Source organism: Rhamphochromis longiceps, linkage group LG4 (genome assembly GCF_057381845.1).
Source record: "Rhamphochromis longiceps isolate RC_006_pf linkage group LG4, R_longiceps_female_GT1.1, whole genome shotgun sequence".
Classification (NCBI taxonomy): domain Eukaryota; kingdom Metazoa; phylum Chordata; class Actinopteri; order Cichliformes; family Cichlidae; genus Rhamphochromis; species Rhamphochromis longiceps.
This window is the reverse complement of record NC_140560.1, coordinates 2,459,456-2,479,206: the sequence shown is the minus strand read 5'-3', so window position 1 is coordinate 2,479,206 and position 19,751 is coordinate 2,459,456.

Sequence of the window (19,751 nt, the reverse complement as noted above, 5' to 3'; positions counted from 1 at the left end):
AGCCTTGCCAGCCCTTGTGATCGGGTGGCACCGCCCACCAGGCGTGTGAAAGAAAGAAGAAAAGAAGAAAAAACCCGGTCCGGGCCGCCTGGCCACCCTTTCTGCGGGTGTCCGCTCCCCAGGCTCTGAAAGCCTTGCCAGCCCTTGTGATCGGGTGGCACCGCCCACCAGCCGTGTGAAAGAAAGAAGAAAAGAAGAAAAAACCCGGACCGGGCCGCCTGGCCACCCTTTGTGCGGGTGTCCGCTCCCCAGGCTCCGAAAGCCTTGCCAGCCCTTGTGATCGGGTGGCACCGCCCACCAGGCGTGTGAAAGAAAGAAGAAAAGAAGAAAAAACCCGGACCGGGCCGCCTGGCCACCCTTTGTGCGGGTGTCCGCTCCCCAGGCTCCGAAAGCCTTGCCAGCCCTTGTGATCGGGTGGCACCGCCCACCAGGCGTGTGAAAGAAAGAAGAAAAGAAGAAAAAACCCGGACCGGGCCGCCTGGCCACCCTTTGTGCGGGTGTCCGCTCCCCAGGCTCCGAAAGCCTTGCCAGCCCTTGTGATCGGGTGGCACCGCCCACCAGGCGTGTGAAAGAAAGAAGAAAAGAAGAAAAAACCCGGACCGGGCCGCCTGGCCACCCTTTGTGCGGGTGTCCGCTCCCCAGGCTCCGAAAGCCTTGCCAGCCCTTGTGATCGGGTGGCACCGCCCACCAGGCGTGTGAAAGAAAGAAGAAAAGAAGAAAAAACCCGGACCGGGCCGCCTGGCCACCCTTTGTGCGGGTGTCCGCTCCCCAGGCTCCGAAAGCCTTGCCAGCCCTTGTGATCGGGTGGCACCGCCCACCAGGCGTGTGAAAGAAAGAAGAAAAGAAGAAAAAACCCGGACCGGGCCGCCTGGCCACCCTTTGTGCGGGTGTCCGCTCCCCAGGCTCCGAAAGCCTTGCCAGCCCTTGTGATCGGGTGGCACCGCCCACCAGGCGTGTGAAAGAAAGAAGAAAAGAAGAAAAAACCCGGACCGGGCCGCCTGGCCACCCTTTGTGCGGGTGTCCGCTCCCCAGGCTCCGAAAGCCTTGCCAGCCCTTGTGATCGGGTGGCACCGCCCACCAGGCGTGTGAAAGAAAGAAGAAAAGAAGAAAAAACCCGGACCGGGCCGCCTGGCCACCCTTTGTGCGGGTGTCCGCTCCCCAGGCTCCGAAAGCCTTGCCAGCCCTTGTGATCGGGTGGCACCGCCCACCAGGCGTGTGAAAGAAAGAAGAAAAGAAGAAAAAACCCGGACCGGGCCGCCTGGCCACCCTTTGTGCGGGTGTCCGCTCCCCAGGCTCCGAAAGCCTTGCCAGCCCTTGTGATCGGGTGGCACCGCCCACCAGGCGTGTGAAAGAAAGAAGAAAAGAAGAAAAAACCCGGACCGGGCCGCCTGGCCACCCTTTGTGCGGGTGTCCGCTCCCCAGGCTCCGAAAGCCTTGCCAGCCCTTGTGATCGGGTGGCACCGCCCACCAGGCGTGTGAAAGAAAGAAGAAAAGAAGAAAAAACCCGGACCGGGCCGCCTGGCCACCCTTTGTGCGGGTGTCCGCTCCCCAGGCTCCGAAAGCCTTGCCAGCCCTTGTGATCGGGTGGCACCGCCCACCAGGCGTGTGAAAGAAAGAAGAAAAGAAGAAAAAACCCGGACCGGGCCGCCTGGCCACCCTTTGTGCGGGTGTCCGCTCCCCAGGCTCCGAAAGCCTTGCCAGCCCTTGTGATCGGGTGGCACCGCCCACCAGGCGTGTGAAAGAAAGAAGAAAAGAAGAAAAAACCCGGACCGGGCCGCCTGGCCACCCTTTGTGCGGGTGTCCGCTCCCCAGGCTCCGAAAGCCTTGCCAGCCCTTGTGATCGGGTGGCACCGCCCACCAGGCGTGTGAAAGAAAGAAGAAAAGAAGAAAAAACCCGGACCGGGCCGCCTGGCCACCCTTTGTGCGGGTGTCCGCTCCCCAGGCTCCGAAAGCCTTGCCAGCCCTTGTGATCGGGTGGCACCGCCCACCAGGCGTGTGAAAGAAAGAAGAAAAGAAGAAAAAACCCGGACCGGGCCGCCTGGCCACCCTTTGTGCGGGTGTCCGCTCCCCAGGCTCCGAAAGCCTTGCCAGCCCTTGTGATCGGGTGGCACCGCCCACCAGGCGTGTGAAAGAAAGAAGAAAAGAAGAAAAAACCCGGTCCGGGCCGCCTGGCCACCCTTTGTGCGGGTGTCCGCTCCCCAGGCTCCGAAAGCCTTGCCAGCCCTTGTGATCGGGTGGCACCGCCCACCAGGCGTGTGAAAGAAAGAAGAAAAGAAGAAAAAACCCGGACCGGGCCGCCTGGCCACCCTTTGTGCGGGTGTCCGCTCCCCAGGCTCCGAAAGCCTTGCCAGCCCTTGTGATCGGGTGGCACCGCCCACCAGGCGTGTGAAAGAAAGAAGAAAAGAAGAAAAAACCCGGACCGGGCCGCCTGGCCACCCTTTGTGCGGGTGTCCGCTCCCCAGGCTCCGAAAGCCTTGCCAGCCCTTGTGATCGGGTGGCACCGCCCACCAGGCGTGTGAAAGAAAGAAGAAAAGAAGAAAAAACCCGGACCGGGCCGCCTGGCCACCCTTTGTGCGGGTGTCCGCTCCCCAGGCTCCGAAAGCCTTGCCAGCCCTTGTGATCGGGTGGCACCGCCCACCAGGCGTGTGAAAGAAAGAAGAAAAGAAGAAAAAACCCGGACCGGGCCGCCTGGCCACCCTTTGTGCGGGTGTCCGCTCCCCAGGCTCCGAAAGCCTTGCCAGCCCTTGTGATCGGGTGGCACCGCCCACCAGGCGTGTGAAAGAAAGAAGAAAAGAAGAAAAAACCCGGACCGGGCCGCCTGGCCACCCTTTGTGCGGGTGTCCGCTCCCCAGGCTCCGAAAGCCTTGCCAGCCCTTGTGATCGGGTGGCACCGCCCACCAGGCGTGTGAAAGAAAGAAGAAAAGAAGAAAAAACCCGGACCGGGCCGCCTGGCCACCCTTTGTGCGGGTGTCCGCTCCCCAGGCTCCGAAAGCCTTGCCAGCCCTTGTGATCGGGTGGCACCGCCCACCAGGCGTGTGAAAGAAAGAAGAAAAGAAGAAAAAACCCGGTCCGGGCCGCCTGGCCACCCTTTCTGCGGGTGTCCGCTCCCCAGGCTCCGAAAGCCTTGCCAGCCCTTGTGATCGGGTGGCACCGCCCACCAGGCGTGTGAAAGAAAGAAGAAAAGAAGAAAAAACCCGGACCGGGCCGCCTGGCCACCCTTTGTGCGGGTGTCCGCTCCCCAGGCTCCGAAAGCCTTGCCAGCCCTTGTGATCGGGTGGCACCGCCCACCAGGCGTGTGAAAGAAAGAAGAAAAGAAGAAAAAACCCGGACCGGGCCGCCTGGCCACCCTTTGTGCGGGTGTCCGCTCCCCAGGCTCCGAAAGCCTTGCCAGCCCTTGTGATCGGGTGGCACCGCCCACCAGGCGTGTGAAAGAAAGAAGAAAAGAAGAAAAAACCCGGACCGGGCCGCCTGGCCACCCTTTGTGCGGGTGTCCGCTCCCCAGGCTCCGAAAGCCTTGCCAGCCCTTGTGATCGGGTGGCACCGCCCACCAGGCGTGTGAAAGAAAGAAAAAAAGAAGAAAAAACCCGGACCGGGCCGCCTGGCCACCCTTTGTGCGGGTGTCCGCTCCCCAGGCTCCGAAAGCCTTGCCAGCCCTTGTGATCGGGTGGCACCGCCCACCAGGCGTGTGAAAGAAAGAAGAAAAGAAGAAAAAACCCGGACCGGGCCGCCTGGCCACCCTTTGTGCGGGTGTCCGCTCCCCAGGCTCCGAAAGCCTTGCCAGCCCTTGTGATCGGGTGGCACCGCCCACCAGGCGTGTGAAAGAAAGAAGAAAAGAAGAAAAAACCCGGACCGGGCCGCCTGGCCACCCTTTGTGCGGGTGTCCGCTCCCCAGGCTCCGAAAGCCTTGCCAGCCCTTGTGATCGGGTGGCACCGCCCACCAGGCGTGTGAAAGAAAGAAGAAAAGAAGAAAAAACCCGGACCGGGCCGCCTGGCCACCCTTTGTGCGGGTGTCCGCTCCCCAGGCTCCGAAAGCCTTGCCAGCCCTTGTGATCGGGTGGCACCGCCCACCAGGCGTGTGAAAGAAAGAAGAAAAGAAGAAAAAACCCGGACCGGGCCGCCTGGCCACCCTTTGTGCGGGTGTCCGCTCCCCAGGCTCCGAAAGCCTTGCCAGCCCTTGTGATCGGGTGGCACCGCCCACCAGGCGTGTGAAAGAAAGAAGAAAAGAAGAAAAAACCCGGACCGGGCCGCCTGGCCACCCTTTGTGCGGGTGTCCGCTCCCCAGGCTCCGAAAGCCTTGCCAGCCCTTGTGATCGGGTGGCACCGCCCACCAGGCGTGTGAAAGAAAGAAGAAAAGAAGAAAAAACCCGGACCGGGCCGCCTGGCCACCCTTTGTGCGGGTGTCCGCTCCCCAGGCTCCGAAAGCCTTGCCAGCCCTTGTGATCGGGTGGCACCGCCCACCAGGCGTGTGAAAGAAAGAAGAAAAGAAGAAAAAACCCGGACCGGGCCGCCTGGCCACCCTTTGTGCGGGTGTCCGCTCCCCAGGCTCCGAAAGCCTTGCCAGCCCTTGTGATCGGGTGGCACCGCCCACCAGGCGTGTGAAAGAAAGAAGAAAAGAAGAAAAAACCCGGACCGGGCCGCCTGGCCACCCTTTGTGCGGGTGTCCGCTCCCCAGGCTCCGAAAGCCTTGCCAGCCCTTGTGATCGGGTGGCACCGCCCACCAGGCGTGTGAAAGAAAGAAGAAAAGAAGAAAAAACCCGGACCGGGCCGCCTGGCCACCCTTTGTGCGGGTGTCCGCTCCCCAGGCTCCGAAAGCCTTGCCAGCCCTTGTGATCGGGTGGCACCGCCCACCAGGCGTGTGAAAGAAAGAAGAAAAGAAGAAAAAACCCGGACCGGGCCGCCTGGCCACCCTTTGTGCGGGTGTCCGCTCCCCAGGCTCCGAAAGCCTTGCCAGCCCTTGTGATCGGGTGGCACCGCCCACCAGGCGTGTGAAAGAAAGAAGAAAAGAAGAAAAAACCCGGTCCGGGCCGCCTGGCCACCCTTTGTGCGGGTGTCCGCTCCCCAGGCTCCGAAAGCCTTGCCAGCCCTTGTGATCGGGTGGCACCGCCCACCAGGCGTGTGAAAGAAAGAAGAAAAGAAGAAAAAACCCGGACCGGGCCGCCTGGCCACCCTTTGTGCGGGTGTCCGCTCCCCAGGCTCCGAAAGCCTTGCCAGCCCTTGTGATCGGGTGGCACCGCCCACCAGGCGTGTGAAAGAAAGAAGAAAAGAAGAAAAAACCCGGACCGGGCCGCCTGGCCACCCTTTGTGCGGGTGTCCGCTCCCCAGGCTCCGAAAGCCTTGCCAGCCCTTGTGATCGGGTGGCACCGCCCACCAGGCGTGTGAAAGAAAGAAGAAAAGAAGAAAAAACCCGGACCGGGCCGCCTGGCCACCCTTTGTGCGGGTGTCCGCTCCCCAGGCTCCGAAAGCCTTGCCAGCCCTTGTGATCGGGTGGCACCGCCCACCAGGCGTGTGAAAGAAAGAAGAAAAGAAGAAAAAACCCGGACCGGGCCGCCTGGCCACCCTTTGTGCGGGTGTCCGCTCCCCAGGCTCCGAAAGCCTTGCCAGCCCTTGTGATCGGGTGGCACCGCCCACCAGGCGTGTGAAAGAAAGAAGAAAAGAAGAAAAAACCCGGACCGGGCCGCCTGGCCACCCTTTGTGCGGGTGTCCGCTCCCCAGGCTCCGAAAGCCTTGCCAGCCCTTGTGATCGGGTGGCACCGCCCACCAGGCGTGTGAAAGAAAGAAGAAAAGAAGAAAAAACCCGGACCGGGCCGCCTGGCCACCCTTTGTGCGGGTGTCCGCTCCCCAGGCTCCGAAAGCCTTGCCAGCCCTTGTGATCGGGTGGCACCGCCCACCAGGCGTGTGAAAGAAAGAAGAAAAGAAGAAAAAACCCGGTCCGGGCCGCCTGGCCACCCTTTGTGCGGGTGTCCGCTCCCCAGGCTCCGAAAGCCTTGCCAGCCCTTGTGATCGGGTGGCACCGCCCACCAGGCGTGTGAAAGAAAGAAGAAAAGAAGAAAAAACCCGGACCGGGCCGCCTGGCCACCCTTTGTGCGGGTGTCCGCTCCCCAGGCTCCGAAAGCCTTGCCAGCCCTTGTGATCGGGTGGCACCGCCCACCAGGCGTGTGAAAGAAAGAAGAAAAGAAGAAAAAACCCGGACCGGGCCGCCTGGCCACCCTTTGTGCGGGTGTCCGCTCCGCAGGCTCCGAAAGCCTTGCCAGCCCTTGTGATCGGGTGGCACCGCCCACCAGGCGTGTGAAAGAAAGAAGAAAAGAAGAAAAAACCCGGACCGGGCCGCCTGGCCACCCTTTGTGCGGGTGTCCGCTCCCCAGGCTCCGAAAGCCTTGCCAGCCCTTGTGATCGGGTGGCACCGCCCACCAGGCGTGTGAAAGAAAGAAGAAAAGAAGAAAAAACCCGGACCGGGCCGCCTGGCCACCCTTTGTGCGGGTGTCCGCTCCCCAGGCTCCGAAAGCCTTGCCAGCCCTTGTGATCGGGTGGCACCGCCCACCAGGCATGTGAAAGAAAGAAGAAAAGAAGAAAAAACCCGGACCGGGCCGCCTGGCCACCCTTTGTGCGGGTGTCCGCTCCCCAGGCTCCGAAAGCCTTGCCAGCCCTTGTGATCGGGTGGCACCGCCCACCAGGCGTGTGAAAGAAAGAAGAAAAGAAGAAAAAACCCGGACCGGGCCGCCTGGCCACCCTTTCTGCGGGTGTCCGCTCCGCAGGCTCCGAAAGCCTTGCCAGCCCTTGTGATCGGGTGGCACCGCCCACCAGGCGTGTGAAAGAAAGAAGAAAAGAAGAAAAAACCCGGTCCGGGCAGCCTGGCCACCCTTTCTGCGGGTGTCCGCTCCCCAGGCTCCGAAAGCCTTGCCAGCCCTTGTGATCGGGTGGCACCGCCCACCAGGCGTGTGAAAGAAAGAAGAAAAGAAGAAAAAACCCGGACCGGGCCGCCTGGCCACCCTTTGTGCGGGTGTCCGCTCCCCAGGCTCCGAAAGCCTTGCCAGCCCTTGTGATCGGGTGGCACCGCCCACCAGGCGTGTGAAAGAAAGAAGAAAAGAAGAAAAAACCCGGACCGGGCCGCCTGGCCACCCTTTGTGCGGGTGTCCGCTCCCCAGGCTCCGAAAGCCTTGCTAGCCCTTGTGATCGGGTGGCACCGCCCACCAGGCGTGTGAAAGAAAGAAGAAAAGAAGAAAAAACCCGGACCGGGCCGCCTGGCCACCCTTTGTGCGGGTGTCCGCTCCCCAGGCTCCGAAAGCCTTGCCAGCCCTTGTGATCGGGTGGCACCGCCCACCAGGCGTGTGAAAGAAAGAAGAAAAGAAGAAAAAACCCGGACCGGGCCGCCTGGCCACCCTTTGTGCGGGTGTCCGCTCCCCAGGCTCCGAAAGCCTTGCCAGCCCTTGTGATCGGGTGGCACCGCCCACCAGGCGTGTGAAAGAAAGAAGAAAAGAAGAAAAAACCCGGTCCGGGCAGCCTGGCCACCCTTTCTGCGGGTGTCCGCTCCCCAGGCTCCGAATGCCTTGCCAGCCCTTGTGATCGGGTGGCACCGCCCACCAGCCGTGTGAAAGAAAGAAGAAAAGAAGAAAAAACCCGGACCGGGCCGCCTGGCCACCCTTTGTGCGGGTGTCCGCTCCCCAGGCTCCGAAAGCCTTGCCAGCCCTTGTGATCGGGTGGCACCGCCCACCAGGCGTGTGAAAGAAAGAAGAAAAGAAGAAAAAACCCGGACCGGGCCGCCTGGCCACCCTTTGTGCGGGTGTCCGCTCCCCAGGCTCCGAAAGCCTTGCTAGCCCTTGTGATCGGGTGGCACCGCCCACCAGGCGTGTGAAAGAAAGAAGAAAAGAAGAAAAAACCCGGACCGGGCCGCCTGGCCACCCTTTGTGCGGGTGTCCGCTCCCCAGGCTCCGAAAGCCTTGCCAGCCCTTGTGATCGGGTGGCACCGCCCACCAGGCGTGTGAAAGAAAGAAGAAAAGAAGAAAAAACCCGGACCGGGCCGCCTGGCCACCCTTTGTGCGGGTGTCCGCTCCCCAGGCTCCGAAAGCCTTGCCAGCCCTTGTGATCGGGTGGCACCGCCCACCAGGCGTGTGAAAGAAAGAAGAAAAGAAGAAAAAACCCGGACCGGGCCGCCTGGCCACCCTTTGTGCGGGTGTCCGCTCCGCAGGCTCCGAAAGCCTTGCCAGCCCTTGTGATCGGGTGGCACCGCCCACCAGGCGTGTGAAAGAAAGAAGAAAAGAAGAAAAAACCCGGACCGGGCCGCCTGGCCACCCTTTTTGCGGGTGTCCGCTCCCCAGGCTCCGAAAGCCTTGCCAGCCCTTGTGATCGGGTGGCACCGCCCACCAGGCGTGTGAAAGAAAGAAGAAAAGAAGAAAAAACCCGGACCGGGCCGCCTGGCCACCCTTTGTGCGGGTGTCCGCTCCCCAGGCTCCGAAAGCCTTGCCAGCCCTTGTGATCGGGTGGCACCGCCCACCAGGCGTGTGAAAGAAAGAAGAAAAGAAGAAAAAACCCGGACCGGGCCGCCTGGCCACCCTTTGTGCGGGTGTCCGCTCCCCAGGCTCCGAAAGCCTTGCCAGCCCTTGTGATCGGGTGGCACCGCCCACCAGGCGTGTGAAAGAAAGAAGAAAAGAAGAAAAAACCCGGACCGGGCCGCCTGGCCACCCTTTGTGCGGGTGTCCGCTCCCCAGGCTCCGAAAGCCTTGCCAGCCCTTGTGATCGGGTGGCACCGCCCACCAGGCGTGTGAAAGAAAGAAGAAAAGAAGAAAAAACCCGGACCGGGCCGCCTGGCCACCCTTTGTGCGGGTGTCCGCTCCCCAGGCTCCGAAAGCCTTGCCAGCCCTTGTGATCGGGTGGCACCGCCCACCAGGCGTGTGAAAGAAAGAAGAAAAGAAGAAAAAACCCGGACCGGGCCGCCTGGCCACCCTTTGTGCGGGTGTCCGCTCCCCAGGCTCCGAAAGCCTTGCCAGCCCTTGTGATCGGGTGGCACCGCCCACCAGGCGTGTGAAAGAAAGAAGAAAAGAAGAAAAAACCCGGACCGGGCCGCCTGGCCACCCTTTGTGCGGGTGTCCGCTCCCCAGGCTCCGAAAGCCTTGCCAGCCCTTGTGATCGGGTGGCACCGCCCACCAGGCATGTGAAAGAAAGAAGAAAAGAAGAAAAAACCCGGACCGGGCCGCCTGGCCACCCTTTGTGCGGGTGTCCGCTCCCCAGGCTCCGAAAGCCTTGCCAGCCCTTGTGATCGGGTGGCACCGCCCACCAGGCGTGTGAAAGAAAGAAGAAAAGAAGAAAAAACCCGGACCGGGCCGCCTGGCCACCCTTTCTGCGGGTGTCCGCTCCGCAGGCTCCGAAAGCCTTGCCAGCCCTTGTGATCGGGTGGCACCGCCCACCAGGCGTGTGAAAGAAAGAAGAAAAGAAGAAAAAACCCGGTCCGGGCAGCCTGGCCACCCTTTCTGCGGGTGTCCGCTCCCCAGGCTCCGAAAGCCTTGCCAGCCCTTGTGATCGGGTGGCACCGCCCACCAGGCGTGTGAAAGAAAGAAGAAAAGAAGAAAAAACCCGGACCGGGCCGCCTGGCCACCCTTTGTGCGGGTGTCCGCTCCCCAGGCTCCGAAAGCCTTGCCAGCCCTTGTGATCGGGTGGCACCGCCCACCAGGCGTGTGAAAGAAAGAAGAAAAGAAGAAAAAACCCGGACCGGGCCGCCTGGCCACCCTTTGTGCGGGTGTCCGCTCCCCAGGCTCCGAAAGCCTTGCTAGCCCTTGTGATCGGGTGGCACCGCCCACCAGGCGTGTGAAAGAAAGAAGAAAAGAAGAAAAAACCCGGACCGGGCCGCCTGGCCACCCTTTGTGCGGGTGTCCGCTCCCCAGGCTCCGAAAGCCTTGCCAGCCCTTGTGATCGGGTGGCACCGCCCACCAGGCGTGTGAAAGAAAGAAGAAAAGAAGAAAAAACCCGGACCGGGCCGCCTGGCCACCCTTTGTGCGGGTGTCCGCTCCCCAGGCTCCGAAAGCCTTGCCAGCCCTTGTGATCGGGTGGCACCGCCCACCAGGCGTGTGAAAGAAAGAAGAAAAGAAGAAAAAACCCGGTCCGGGCAGCCTGGCCACCCTTTCTGCGGGTGTCCGCTCCCCAGGCTCCGAATGCCTTGCCAGCCCTTGTGATCGGGTGGCACCGCCCACCAGCCGTGTGAAAGAAAGAAGAAAAGAAGAAAAAACCCGGACCGGGCCGCCTGGCCACCCTTTGTGCGGGTGTCCGCTCCCCAGGCTCCGAAAGCCTTGCCAGCCCTTGTGATCGGGTGGCACCGCCCACCAGGCGTGTGAAAGAAAGAAGAAAAGAAGAAAAAACCCGGACCGGGCCGCCTGGCCACCCTTTGTGCGGGTGTCCGCTCCCCAGGCTCCGAAAGCCTTGCTAGCCCTTGTGATCGGGTGGCACCGCCCACCAGGCGTGTGAAAGAAAGAAGAAAAGAAGAAAAAACCCGGACCGGGCCGCCTGGCCACCCTTTGTGCGGGTGTCCGCTCCCCAGGCTCCGAAAGCCTTGCCAGCCCTTGTGATCGGGTGGCACCGCCCACCAGGCGTGTGAAAGAAAGAAGAAAAGAAGAAAAAACCCGGACCGGGCCGCCTGGCCACCCTTTGTGCGGGTGTCCGCTCCCCAGGCTCCGAAAGCCTTGCCAGCCCTTGTGATCGGGTGGCACCGCCCACCAGGCGTGTGAAAGAAAGAAGAAAAGAAGAAAAAACCCGGACCGGGCCGCCTGGCCACCCTTTGTGCGGGTGTCCGCTCCGCAGGCTCCGAAAGCCTTGCCAGCCCTTGTGATCGGGTGGCACCGCCCACCAGGCGTGTGAAAGAAAGAAGAAAAGAAGAAAAAACCCGGACCGGGCCGCCTGGCCACCCTTTTTGCGGGTGTCCGCTCCCCAGGCTCCGAAAGCCTTGCCAGCCCTTGTGATCGGGTGGCACCGCCCACCAGGCGTGTGAAAGAAAGAAGAAAAGAAGAAAAAACCCGGACCGGGCCGCCTGGCCACCCTTTGTGCGGGTGTCCGCTCCCCAGGCTCCGAAAGCCTTGCCAGCCCTTGTGATCGGGTGGCACCGCCCACCAGGCGTGTGAAAGAAAGAAGAAAAGAAGAAAAAACCCGGTCCGGGCCGCCTGGCCACCCTTTCTGCGGGTGTCCGCTCCCCAGGCTCTGAAAGCCTTGCCAGCCCTTGTGATCGGGTGGCACCGCCCACCAGGCGTGTGAAAGAAAGAAGAAAAGAAGAAAAAACCCGGACCGGGCCGCCTGGCCACCCTTTGTGCGGGTGTCCGCTCCCCAGGCTCCGAAAGCCTTGCCAGCCCTTGTGATCGGGTGGCACCGCCCACCAGGCGTGTGAAAGAAAGAAGAAAAGAAGAAAAAACCCGGACCGGGCCGCCTGGCCACCCTTTGTGCGGGTGTCCGCTCCCCAGGCTCCGAAAGCCTTGCCAGCCCTTGTGATCGGGTGGCACCGCCCACCAGGCGTGTGAAAGACAGAAGAAAAGAAGAAAAAACCCGGACCGGGCCGCCTGGCCACCCTTTGTGCGGGTGTCCGCTCCCCAGGCTCCGAAAGCCTTGCCAGCCCTTGTGATCGGGTGGCACCGCCCACCAGGCATGTGAAAGAAAGAAGAAAAGAAGAAAAAACCCGGACCGGGCCGCCTGGCCACCCTTTGTGCGGGTGTCCGCTCCCCAGGCTCCGAAAGCCTTGCCAGCCCTTGTGATCGGGTGGCACCGCCCACCAGGCGTGTGAAAGAAAGAAGAAAAGAAGAAAAAACCCGGACCGGGCCGCCTGGCCACCCTTTCTGCGGGTGTCCGCTCCGCAGGCTCCGAAAGCCTTGCCAGCCCTTGTGATCGGGTGGCACCGCCCACCAGGCGTGTGAAAGAAAGAAGAAAAGAAGAAAAAACCCGGTCCGGGCAGCCTGGCCACCCTTTCTGCGGGTGTCCGCTCCCCAGGCTCCGAAAGCCTTGCCAGCCCTTGTGATCGGGTGGCACCGCCCACCAGGCGTGTGAAAGAAAGAAGAAAAGAAGAAAAAACCCGGACCGGGCCGCCTGGCCACCCTTTGTGCGGGTGTCCGCTCCCCAGGCTCCGAAAGCCTTGCCAGCCCTTGTGATCGGGTGGCACCGCCCACCAGGCGTGTGAAAGAAAGAAGAAAAGAAGAAAAAACCCGGACCGGGCCGCCTGGCCACCCTTTGTGCGGGTGTCCGCTCCCCAGGCTCCGAAAGCCTTGCTAGCCCTTGTGATCGGGTGGCACCGCCCACCAGGCGTGTGAAAGAAAGAAGAAAAGAAGAAAAAACCCGGACCGGGCCGCCTGGCCACCCTTTGTGCGGGTGTCCGCTCCCCAGGCTCCGAAAGCCTTGCCAGCCCTTGTGATCGGGTGGCACCGCCCACCAGGCGTGTGAAAGAAAGAAGAAAAGAAGAAAAAACCCGGACCGGGCCGCCTGGCCACCCTTTGTGCGGGTGTCCGCTCCCCAGGCTCCGAAAGCCTTGCCAGCCCTTGTGATCGGGTGGCACCGCCCACCAGGCGTGTGAAAGACAGAAGAAAAGAAGAAAAAACCCGGACCGGGCCGCCTGGCCACCCTTTGTGCGGGTGTCCGCTCCCCAGGCTCCGAAAGCCTTGCCAGCCCTTGTGATCGGGTGGCACCGCCCACCAGGCGTGTGAAAGAAAGAAGAAAAGAAGAAAAAACCCGGACCGGGCCGCCTGGCCACCCTTTGTGCGGGTGTCCGCTCCCCAGGCTCCGAAAGCCTTGCCAGCCCTTGTGATCGGGTGGCACCGCCCACCAGGCGTGTGAAAGAAAGAAGAAAAGAAGAAAAAACCCGGTCCGGGCAGCCTGGCCACCCTTTGTGCGGGTGTCCGCTCCCCAGGCTCCGAATGCCTTGCCAGCCCTTGTGATCGGGTGGCACCGCCCACCAGCCGTGTGAAAGAAAGAAGAAAAGAAGAAAAAACCCGGTCCGGGCCGCCTGGCCACCCTTTGTGCGGGTGTCCGCTCCCCAGGCTCCGAAAGCCTTGCCAGCCCTTGTGATCGGGTGGCACCGCCCACCAGGCGTGTGAAAGAAAGAAGAAAAGAAGAAAAAACCCGGACCGGGCCGCCTGGCCACCCTTTGTGCGGGTGTCCGCTCCCCAGGCTCCGAAAGCCTTGCTAGCCCTTGTGATCGGGTGGCACCGCCCACCAGGCGTGTGAAAGAAAGAAGAAAAGAAGAAAAAACCCGGACCGGGCCGCCTGGCCACCCTTTGTGCGGGTGTCCGCTCCCCAGGCTCCGAAAGCCTTGCCAGCCCTTGTGATCGGGTGGCACCGCCCACCAGGCGTGTGAAAGACAGAAGAAAAGAAGAAAAAACCCGGACCGGGCCGCCTGGCCACCCTTTGTGCGGGTGTCCGCTCCCCAGGCTCCGAAAGCCTTGCCAGCCCTTGTGATCGGGTGGCACCGCCCACCAGGCGTGTGAAAGAAAGAAGAAAAGAAGAAAAAACCCGGACCGGGCCGCCTGGCCACCCTTTGTGCGGGTGTCCGCTCCCCAGGCTCCGAAAGCCTTGCCAGCCCTTGTGATCGGGTGGCACCGCCCACCAGGCGTGTGAAAGAAAGAAGAAAAGAAGAAAAAACCCGGTCCGGGCAGCCTGGCCACCCTTTCTGCGGGTGTCCGCTCCCCAGGCTCCGAATGCCTTGCCAGCCCTTGTGATCGGGTGGCACCGCCCACCAGCCGTGTGAAAGAAAGAAGAAAAGAAGAAAAAACCCGGACCGGGCCGCCTGGCCACCCTTTGTGCGGGTGTCCGCTCCCCAGGCTCCGAAAGCCTTGCCAGCCCTTGTGATCGGGTGGCACCGCCCACCAGGCGTGTGAAAGAAAGAAGAAAAGAAGAAAAAACCCGGACCGGGCCGCCTGGCCACCCTTTGTGCGGGTGTCCGCTCCCCAGGCTCCGAAAGCCTTGCTAGCCCTTGTGATCGGGTGGCACCGCCCACCAGGCGTGTGAAAGAAAGAAGAAAAGAAGAAAAAACCCGGACCGGGCCGCCTGGCCACCCTTTGTGCGGGTGTCCGCTCCCCAGGCTCCGAAAGCCTTGCCAGCCCTTGTGATCGGGTGGCACCGCCCACCAGGCGTGTGAAAGAAAGAAGAAAAGAAGAAAAAACCCGGACCGGGCCGCCTGGCCACCCTTTGTGCGGGTGTCCGCTCCCCAGGCTCCGAAAGCCTTGCCAGCCCTTGTGATCGGGTGGCACCGCCCACCAGGCGTGTGAAAGAAAGAAGAAAAGAAGAAAAAACCCGGACCGGGCCGCCTGGCCACCCTTTGTGCGGGTGTCCGCTCCGCAGGCTCCGAAAGCCTTGCCAGCCCTTGTGATCGGGTGGCACCGCCCACCAGGCGTGTGAAAGAAAGAAGAAAAGAAGAAAAAACCCGGACCGGGCCGCCTGGCCACCCTTTGTGCGGGTGTCCGCTCCCCAGGCTCCGAAAGCCTTGCCAGCCCTTGTGATCGGGTGGCACCGCCCACCAGGCGTGTGAAAGAAAGAAGAAAAGAAGAAAAAACCCGGACCGGGCCGCCTGGCCACCCTTTGTGCGGGTGTCCGCTCCCCAGGCTCCGAAAGCCTTGCCAGCCCTTGTGATCGGGTGGCACCGCCCACCAGGCGTGTGAAAGAAAGAAGAAAAGAAGAAAAAACCCGGACCGGGCCGCCTGGCCACCCTTTGTGCGGGTGTCCGCTCCCCAGGCTCCGAAAGCCTTGCCAGCCCTTGTGATCGGGTGGCACCGCCCACCAGGCGTGTGAAAGAAAGAAGAAAAGAAGAAAAAACCCGGACCGGGCCGCCTGGCCACCCTTTGTGCGGGTGTCCGCTCCCCAGGCTCCGAAAGCCTTGCCAGCCCTTGTGATCGGGTGGCACCGCCCACCAGGCGTGTGAAAGAAAGAAGAAAAGAAGAAAAAACCCGGTCCGGGCCGCCTGGCCACCCTTTCTGCGGGTGTCCGCTCCCCAGGCTCTGAAAGCCTTGCCAGCCCTTGTGATCGGGTGGCACCGCCCACCAGGCGTGTGAAAGAAAGAAGAAAAGAAGAAAAAACCCGGTCCGGGCCGCCTGGCCACCCTTTCTGCGGGTGTCCGCTCCCCAGGCTCTGAAAGCCTTGCCAGCCCTTGTGATCGGGTGGCACCGCCCACCAGGCGTGTGAAAGAAAGAAGAAAAGAAGAAAAAACCCGGACCGGGCCGCCTGGCCACCCTTTGTGCGGGTGTCCGCTCCCCAGGCTCCGAAAGCCTTGCCAGCCCTTGTGATCGGGTGGCACCGCCCACCAGGCGTGTGAAAGAAAGAAGAAAAGAAGAAAAAACCCGGACCGGGCCGCCTGGCCACCCTTTGTGCGGGTGTCCGCTCCCCAGGCTCCGAAAGCCTTGCCAGCCCTTGTGATCGGGTGGCACCGCCCACCAGGCGTGTGAAAGAAAGAAGAAAAGAAGAAAAAACCCGGACCGGGCCGCCTGGCCACCCTTTGTGCGGGTGTCCGCTCCCCAGGCTCCGAAAGCCTTGCCAGCCCTTGTGATCGGGTGGCACCGCCCACCAGGCGTGTGAAAGAAAGAAGAAAAGAAGAAAAAACCCGGACCGGGCCGCCTGGCCACCCTTTGTGCGGGTGTCCGCTCCCCAGGCTCCGAAAGCCTTGCCAGCCCTTGTGATCGGGTGGCACCGCCCACCAGGCGTGTGAAAGAAAGAAGAAAAGAAGAAAAAACCCGGACCGGGCCGCCTGGCCACCCTTTGTGCGGGTGTCCGCTCCCCAGGCTCCGAAAGCCTTGCCAGCCCTTGTGATCGGGTGGCACCGCCCACCAGGCGTGTGAAAGAAAGAAGAAAAGAAGAAAAAACCCGGACCGGGCCGCCTGGCCACCCTTTGTGCGGGTGTCCGCTCCCCAGGCTCCGAAAGCCTTGCCAGCCCTTGTGATCGGGTGGCACCGCCCACCAGGCGTGTGAAAGAAAGAAGAAAAGAAGAAAAAACCCGGACCGGGCCGCCTGGCCACCCTTTGTGCGGGTGTCCGCTCCCCAGGCTCCGAAAGCCTTGCCAGCCCTTGTGATCGGGTGGCACCGCCCACCAGGCGTGTGAAAGAAAGAAGAAAAGAAGAAAAAACCCGGACCGGGCCGCCTGGCCACCCTTTGTGCGGGTGTCCGCTCCCCAGGCTCCGAAAGCCTTGCCAGCCCTTGTGATCGGGTGGCACCGCCCACCAGGCGTGTGAAAGAAAGAAGAAAAGAAGAAAAAACCCGGACCGGGCCGCCTGGCCACCCTTTGTGCGGGTGTCCGCTCCCCAGGCTCCGAAAGCCTTGCCAGCCCTTGTGATCGGGTGGCACCGCCCACCAGGCGTGTGAAAGAAAGAAGAAAAGAAGAAAAAACCCGGACCGGGCCGCCTGGCCACCCTTTGTGCGGGTGTCCGCTCCCCAGGCTCCGAAAGCCTTGCCAGCCCTTGTGATCGGGTGGCACCGCCCACCAGGCGTGTGAAAGAAAGAAGAAAAGAAGAAAAAACCCGGTCCGGGCCGCCTGGCCACCCTTTCTGCGGGTGTCCGCTCCCCAGGCTCCGAAAGCCTTGCCAGCCCTTGTGATCGGGTGGCACCGCCCACCAGGCGTGTGAAAGAAAGAAGAAAAGAAGAAAAAACCCGGACCGGGCCGCCTGGCCACCCTTTGTGCGGGTGTCCGCTCCCCAGGCTCCGAAAGCCTTGCCAGCCCTTGTGATCGGGTGGCACCGCCCACCAGGCGTGTGAAAGAAAGAAGAAAAGAAGAAAAAACCCGGACCGGGCCGCCTGGCCACCCTTTGTGCGGGTGTCCGCTCCCCAGGCTCCGAAAGCCTTGCCAGCCCTTGTGATCGGGTGGCACCGCCCACCAGGCGTGTGAAAGAAAGAAGAAAAGAAGAAAAAACCCGGACCGGGCCGCCTGGCCACCCTTTGTGCGGGTGTCCGCTCCCCAGGCTCCGAAAGCCTTGCCAGCCCTTGTGATCGGGTGGCACCGCCCACCAGGCGTGTGAAAGAAAGAAGAAAAGAAGAAAAAACCCGGACCGGGCCGCCTGGCCACCCTTTGTGCGGGTGTCCGCTCCCCAGGCTCCGAAAGCCTTGCCAGCCCTTGTGATCGGGTGGCACCGCCCACCAGGCGTGTGAAAGAAAGAAGAAAAGAAGAAAAAACCCGGACCGGGCCGCCTGGCCACCCTTTGTGCGGGTGTCCGCTCCCCAGGCTCCGAAAGCCTTGCCAGCCCTTGTGATCGGGTGGCACCGCCCACCAGGCGTGTGAAAGAAAGAAGAAAAGAAGAAAAAACCCGGACCGGGCCGCCTGGCCACCCTTTGTGCGGGTGTCCGCTCCCCAGGCTCCGAAAGCCTTGCCAGCCCTTGTGATCGGGTGGCACCGCCCACCAGGCGTGTGAAAGAAAGAAGAAAAGAAGAAAAAACCCGGACCGGGCCGCCTGGCCACCCTTTGTGCGGGTGTCCGCTCCCCAGGCTCCGAAAGCCTTGCCAGCCCTTGTGATCGGGTGGCACCGCCCACCAGGCGTGTGAAAGAAAGAAGAAAAGAAGAAAAAACCCGGACCGGGCCGCCTGGCCACCCTTTGTGCGGGTGTCCGCTCCCCAGGCTCCGAAAGCCTTGCCAGCCCTTGTGATCGGGTGGCACCGCCCACCAGGCGTGTGAAAGAAAGAAGAAAAGAAGAAAAAACCCAGACCGGGCCGCCTGGCCACCCTTTGTGCGGGTGTCCGCTCCCCAGGCTCCGAAAGCCTTGCCAGCCCTTGTGATCGGGTGGCACCGCCCACCAGGCGTGTGAAAGAAAGAAGAAAAGAAGAAAAAACCCGGACCGGGCCGCCTGGCCACCCTTTGTGCGGGTGTCCGCTCCCCAGGCTCCGAAAGCCTTGCCAGCCCTTGTGATCGGGTGGCACCGCCCACCAGGCGTGTGAAAGACAGAAGAAAAGAAGAAAAAACCCGGACCGGGCCGCCTGGCCACCCTTTGTGCGGGTGTCCGCTCCCCAGGCTCCGAAAGCCTTGCCAGCCCTTGTGATCGGGTGGCACCGCCCACCAGGCGTGTGAAAGAAAGAAGAAAAGAAGAAAAAACCCGGTCCGGGCCGCCTGGCCACCCTTTCTGCGGGTGTCCGCTCCCCAGGCTCCGAAAGCCTTGCCAGCCCTTGTGATCGGGTGGCACCGCCCACCAGGCGTGTGAAAGAAAGAAGAAAAGAAGAAAAAACCCGGACCGGGCCGCCTGGCCACCCTTTGTGCGGGTGTCCGCTCCCCAGGCTCCGAAAGCCTTGCCAGCCCTTGTGATCGGGTGGCACCGCCCACCAGGCGTGTGAAAGAAAGAAGAAAAGAAGAAAAAACCCGGACCGGGCCGCCTGGCCACCCTTTGTGCGGGTGTCCGCTCCCCAGGCTCCGAAAGCCTTGCCAGCCCTTGTGATCGGGTGGCACCGCCCACCAGGCGTGTGAAAGAAAGAAGAAAAGAAGAAAAAACCCGGACCGGGCCGCCTGGCCACCCTTTGTGCGGGTGTCCGCTCCCCAGGCTCCGAAAGCCTTGCCAGCCCTTGTGATCGGGTGGCACCGCCCACCAGGCGTGTGAAAGAAAGAAGAAAAGAAGAAAAAACCCGGACCGGGCCGCCTGGCCACCCTTTGTGCGGGTGTCCGCTCCCCAGGCTCCGAAAGCCTTGCCAGCCCTTGTGATCGGGTGGCACCGCCCACCAGGCGTGTGAAAGACAGAAGAAAAGAAGAAAAAACCCGGTCCGGGCCGCCTGGCCACCCTTTGTGCGGGTGTCCGCTCCCCAGGCTCCGAAAGCCTTGCCAGCCCTTGTGATCGGGTGGCACCGCCCACCAGGCGTGTGAAAGACAGAAGAAAAGAAGAAAAAACCCGGACCGGGCCACCTGGCCACCCTTTGTGCGGGTGTCCGCTCCCCAGGCTCCGAAAGCCTTGCCAGCCCTTGTGATCGGGTGGCACCGCCCACCAGGCGTGTGAAAGAAAGAAGAAAAGAAGAAAAAACCCGGACCGGGCCGCCTGGCCACCCTTTGTGCGGGTGTCCGCTCCCCAGGCTCCGAAAGCCTTGCCAGCCCTTGTGATCGGGTGGCACCGCCCACCAGGCGTGTGAAAGAAAGAAGAAAAGAAGAAAAAACCCGGTCCGGGCAGCCTGGCCACCCTTTCTGCGGGTGTCCGCTCCCCAGGCTCCGAATGCCTTGCCAGCCCTTGTGATCGGGTGGCACCGCCCACCAGCCGTGTGAAAGAAAGAAGAAAAGAAGAAAAAACCTGGACCGGGCCGCCTGGCCACCCTTTGTGCGGGTGTCCGCTCCCCAGGCTCCGAAAGCCTTGCCAGCCCTTGTGATCGGGTGGCACCGCCCACCAGGCGTGTGAAAGAAAGAAGAAAAGAAGAAAAAACCCGGACCGGGCCGCCTGGCCACCCTTTGTGCGGGTGTCCGCTCCCCAGGCTCCGAAAGCCTTGCTAGCCCTTGTGATCGGGTGGCACCGCCCACCAGGCGTGTGAAAGAAAGAAGAAAAGAAGAAAAAACCCGGACCGGGCCGCCTGGCCACCCTTTGTGCGGGTGTCCGCTCCCCAGGCTCCGAAAGCCTTGCCAGCCCTTGTGATCGGGTGGCACCGCCCACCAGGCGTGTGAAAGAAAGAAGAAAAGAAGAAAAAACCCGGACCGGGCCGCCTGGCCACCCTTTGTGCGGGTGTCCGCTCCCCAGGCTCCGAAAGCCTTGCCAGCCCTTGTGATCGGGTGGCACCGCCCACCAGGCGTGTGAAAGAAAGAAGAAAAGAAGAAAAAACCCGGACCGGGCCGCCTGGCCACCCTTTGTGCGGGTGTCCGCTCCGCA